Source organism: Cornus florida, unplaced genomic scaffold (genome assembly GCF_030987335.1).
Source record: "Cornus florida cultivar Cherokee Brave unplaced genomic scaffold, ASM3098733v1 CherokeeBrave_3.0.0_Hap2_Chr06, whole genome shotgun sequence".
Classification (NCBI taxonomy): Eukaryota; Viridiplantae; Streptophyta; class Magnoliopsida; order Cornales; family Cornaceae; genus Cornus; species Cornus florida.
This window is the reverse complement of record NW_026775576.1, coordinates 42,579,905-42,585,562: the sequence shown is the minus strand read 5'-3', so window position 1 is coordinate 42,585,562 and position 5,658 is coordinate 42,579,905. Positions and strand designations below refer to the sequence as shown.

At 36.7% G+C, this 5,658-nt stretch overlaps 1 pseudogene; it reads left to right on the top strand.

Annotated features, from left to right (window-relative positions):
* Positions 1 to 1,909: 1,909 nt before the first annotated feature.
* On the top strand, positions 1,910 to 2,008 carry LOC132315335 (small nucleolar RNA R71; annotated as a pseudogene).
* The last annotated feature ends 3,650 nt before the right edge of the window (positions 2,009 to 5,658 follow it).

The window sequence follows — 5,658 nt, the reverse complement described above, 5'->3', positions numbered from 1 at the left end:
GATATTTTTCTACAACATTAATCTCTTCACGCTTGTCAAATGAATTGGGGGTTGGATTGAAAATATTCAACTTTACCTTCATGTGGCCAAATGAGATCTTCATTATCCTCGTCCTACAATTAATGTTGGCATTCGCGGTTGCCAAGACAGGTCGGCCAAGGATAACGGGAATTTGGCTTTTAGGATTTGGAACCGGTTCCATGTCAATGACAACGAAATCAACGGGAAAAAAGAATTTATCAATTTTAATCAATACATCCTCGATGATACCCCTAAGCTTTTTGATTGATCGGTCGGCAAGTTGCAAAACTACCGACATTGGTTTTAAGTCTCTTAAGCCTAATTTGACATATACCGAGTATGGAATAAGATTAACACTAGCTCCTAGGTCCAGAAAAGCCCGATTAATGATATGATCACCAATGATGAATAAAGTAGTAGGTGAACCGGGGTCCTTAAACTTTGGAAGAGTGTTATGCTGCAAAATTGAGCTCACTTGCTCGGTTAATACCACTTTCCTAGGTGCTTGGCTTTTGTTCTTCCTCTTTTAGGTGCACAAGTCCTTCAAGAATTTGGCATAAGCCAGAATTTGCTTGATTACATCCAAAAGTGGAAGATTGACTTTCACTTGCCTAAACATGTCCATGATTTCATTCACTTTGGCCTTTTGCATGTCATTTGAAATAGATCATTTTATGGCATCCAGAAATGGAGCTTTTGTTTTAAAAACCTTTTCAGAATTTTTCTTTGAAGTCTCTTCAATACAAGAAGTTTTCAAATCATTTTGTACATCTTTCTTTTCAAAATCACTTGTCAAATCACTTTTCAACACATTCTCATTTATATGGTCATGCATATGCAATGAAGGAGGAATATGATATGAAACGGGACAGGTGTCAACTTGTGGTTACACCGGTTCACTATCTTCATTGGACACACTCACTTGGTTGTCCACAATCTTTCCACTTCTCAAGGTAGTCACCGTATTGACATGCTCTATTATGTGACCTTTCGATGATGAATGAGTCTCCACAACACATTGTTACTTTTGTGGGGCGTTCAAAGGCATTTTTCCCTTTTCTCTTGCATTCAAAGTACTAGATATTTGCTCTACTTGGGTTTCTAGCTTAGCAATGGATTAAGAGTGAGAATGAAGCAATTGTGTGTTTGCCTCTAAAGTGCCCAAAGCAATCAAAACTTTCTCTTCAAAAGCGGGACTTCTAACATTTCCTTAGGAATATGATGGTTGATTAGGAAAATGAGAATTTGAAAATTGGTTTCCTTGTTATTGATATGATGATCTAAAACCTTGGAAATCTTGGCTTTGCATTAAAGGTGGAATGTACTTTTCTTGAAAACCGCCTTGGGAAGGGTTTGAGCCCTCCCCTTGGTTTTTCCAAGAGAAATTCGAGTGATTCCTCCAACTAGGATTGTAATGATTTCCATAAGGATTGTTCCCTTGATTAGTAAAAACAGCATTTGCTTGTTCATGATGCCCACTTTGCACATGTCCATGGGGACAATTAGAAGTAGAATGTAAAACACTTGAACAAGTCATACTTGTCTCATTAGATGTATGATGAGAATGGTTAGGGAAGGAAGATACTTGATTTGCCGAGTTTTGGTTGATCAAAAATTAATCAAACTTTTGAGATAATGATTTCATTTCGGCGGCAATTTCATTGGAGTGGTCGACTTAATATAAGCCAACACTCTTCCTACCACTAGAATTTCTACCATTCTTCGAAGATAAAGTACGATGCAAAGAATTTTCACTCATGCTCTCATAAAGACGCCATACGTCATCCTCATGCCTATCGATGTAAGAGCCACCCATGGAAGCATCAACCATGCCTTTGTAATTGTCCGATAAGCTCTCAAAGAATATTGAACTGATTGCCATTTGGGCATGTCATGATGTGGACACTTTCTAAGCAATTCATTAAAGCGTTCCCATGCCTCATGAAACGTTTCTCTATCCCCATGTGAAAATTCTCGAATTGAGGTTCTCATGGCATTGGTCTTAGAAACCGGATAGTACTTCTTCAAGAGCTCTTGTTGCATTTCTGCCCAAGAAGTTATTGAAAAAGGCCTAAGATTGTTAAACCAATATTTTGCCTTGTCTTTAAGGGTGAATGGAAAAAGTTTAAGCCTTAAGACATCTTCCGGCATGTCCGTGTATTTTACGGTGGAACATACTTCAAGAAACTCATCCAAATGCTTGTAAGGTTCTTCATTTGGAAGTCCATGATAATTAGGAAGCATTTGAATGGTTTGTGGCTTAATTTCATAGTGGTGTGCTCTAAATGGTGGCAATTGAATGCATGTGGGTGCATTATATTCATTAGGCACATAGTGATCTCTTAAAGCAAGGGGAGGATTAGCAATTGGAAGTGCAACATGGGCACCTTGGTTGCCTTGAATGATAGGAGGTGGTGGAGCATAGATTGGCCTTGGCATTCCTAATGGAACTTGGCCTTGTTGTTGTGGTGGATGAACATATAGCCTTGACATGCCTAATGGTACTTGCATGTTATCATGATGCACATTGGGGTGGAGGATGCCTTGTTGGTCTATGTGACCAAGGTCCTCCACATGGTCCTCATTGTGTCCTTTCATTGATGTAATGGATTGACTAGAACTACATCTTCCCCTAGGGTTTCGAATAATAGATTAAAGATGAAAATTTAAAAGGACGAGAGTAGGTCTCAATGATCTACGACCATACATACACAATGCAACATAACAAGCAATAACAACAAGCACTTCACCTTCACAACAAATCAATAATCAACAAACTTCCTCCACATACAATGTTCATACTCCCATGCTTTAACAATATCCAAGCAAAGTAAATTGCCTCCACGCGGGCTCACGATTTATCTAAGAGTTGAAATATAAGCCTCCACGCGGGCCGACGATTTAACTAAGAGTTTGAGTAAAGAAAAGCTCACAAAGGTCCTTTAGCACTTCAACTCTAAATTTATAGCCTAGCTTAGAAAATTTTTATATTTTTAGCATTTTTCCTTACTTGCTTAGCTCTTTTGTTTGAATGCTCCTTTGCTTACTTTCTTAGCCCAATGTTCCTTGTCAATCAAGAACAAACACAATAAGTAACAAAAATTGAAAACAAAATAAAGATACGATCAAAAGAGTACTAATTGCTAATTGATTCCACAAATACGACGTTGCCAATCAATCAATCCCCGGCAATGGCGCCAAAAACTTGACGAGTGCGTGCTGTCGTCACAAACCCGAGAGTTTGTCTACAAATGTGGCCAAGTTTTACATTTATAAATTGCCACTACTACCTTTCACTAAAAATATAGCTAGGGTGAGTAGGGATTGTCCCAAGGGATTAAGTGTCGTACTAGGTTGGGTAATCAAAATTAGGGTTAGTAGGTCGAGTGATCAAAATAGTGGTTGGTTGGTTGAATTAAACTAGATGCAAATTAAACTAAGGTAAACAATAATGCAATAGATAGAATAAAAGAGAGAGAGATCTTGGGGTTTAAAGATCACCACTAAGCATAACTTTTCTACATCTTTAATGAATGATTAATGAGGGGAAGAACATGAATTGCAATATAGAGTTTATGTGTGTGGTTGTTTCAATAAGCATGGATGACAAATTAAGCATATATTGTCTAAACAACATGGTGGATAGCACAACATATCAAATTAAGCCATTAATCCTTTCTTTAAGCTCACAATTCAAATACATCACAAGGTTAGAGATACATGTTACTTGCTTTTCATAAGTATGGAACATCAACAACAAGCATGGATTGTCCTCCCATTTAACAACTACACTACAACTAAGCTAATGACATGAAATTAAACTAATTAAACTAAAGGAGAGCTACAATCCATCAAGCAATGAATATAAACCATCAAATAAATCACAAGAACATGACATTAAGTACTATGTCTTGACAATCTCTAGATCTATAGCATCAACACACATAGACATGCATCAATAACACAAGAAATAGAGACAAACACATGAACATCTATTCTAGCATACATAGACATATGAATAGAATGAAATGATCAATTGAAAGCATTAAACCACATAAATCATTGAATAAATAATATATATATATATATATATATATATATATAAAAGTGTCAAGACATGAATCACAATACAAATCCCCTCAAAAATACATAAATCAAGAAGTAGAAAGCATGCTTAGGGCTAACACTAGCCCCAAGAGGATGTCTAGCCACTCATGGATGATGTCCTCCAACCCTCAAGGGCAAGCTCCATGGAAGAAATATGCTCCTTGGTTGATGAAGAGCCTCCAATAGTGTCTCTAGCCTCCTCATCTTCTTTGCTTCCTCACTAAGAGTTCTTTAGGTATGATATGATGTGATGTGATACAATATGATATTCTCTCCCTTCTACAAAAAGTAATCCTTATCCTTATATAGGTAGGTCAAATGACACCCAAAATAAGTTGGGGTCGTACAACAAATATTTTCCAATGATTGGATAAGGGACAACTTTTTGTGAGCTGGAAATTTAATTTTTTCGCACTGGAGGAAGTTCAATCGATCGAACATGGCTTAGATCTATCGAACTAAAGTTGGATCGATCCTCAATGGCGGCGCCTTTTTGGATAAAAACAAATCTGAGATATTTTGAAGGTATTTTTGGGAAAAGGACAACAGTGGTTGGTGGGGTGGTACAACTGGATAAGATCAATCATTTGATTGAGGACAAGAATGTTCGATCGATCGGAGAAGGAAGTTGGATCGATCGAACTTTTGAGATCTTTGAACAGGGACAAACATGGCTCAGATCTATCTTGAAGTGCTGAGATCGATGAAAGTTGGATCGATCAAACTTTTCTTGAGATCGATCGAAGTTGCTAAAATTCCACCATTTGCTTCCTTTTACTCTACTTTACTCCTTTCTTCGATTCATCCCAGAATTGCTTCAATTATTCTCTTATTTAGCTAAGTTAACTTATTTTGGGGATAAGTACCTGAAAATGGAAATAACACGAAATCAATACAAGACGGTAAAATAAGATAGATAAAGGTCCTAAAATACCTAAGCTTATGGGGTTTAAATACGCAAATTTCAGCGCTCATCATTAGGGTTGACGGGAGCATCAATTGATATTTTTGTAATAAATGGCTAGTTGATGTAAATTCTTGTAAAGCATTATAACTATGACTGTAAGGGTCTAAACTTATTTTTGAAATCTTTTAAACTACTTTTGATTCATTTTGGGTATGCAAGTGATAAAACTATAACTATGTATGTACATTAAAGTTTTTAAATGAAAAATGATTCAAAAATGTGTTTCGTTATTTCACTTTTCGCATCATATTATAACATTTTAGAGTTGCAACAATAGCTTTAGGATTAATAATCAATTCATGGCCATCAACCATAGTCCTAAGCTCCCAAGGGTCATCCTCACTATAAATCATATTAAGATAAAACAAATGGACAAGACGAGGATAAGCTACCTAATTAATAGGGACCATAGGATGAAGAAGGTGACTGTAGCTGAAACATTTCATAGCCCATCTAGTGCGAGGATCCTTAATGAATGCCTGATAATCAAAGGTTGTTTCAAAAGAAATTGGAATCGCTTTCCAAGCACTTGGCAAATCATCCTTACTCATCCTAGCATGCTT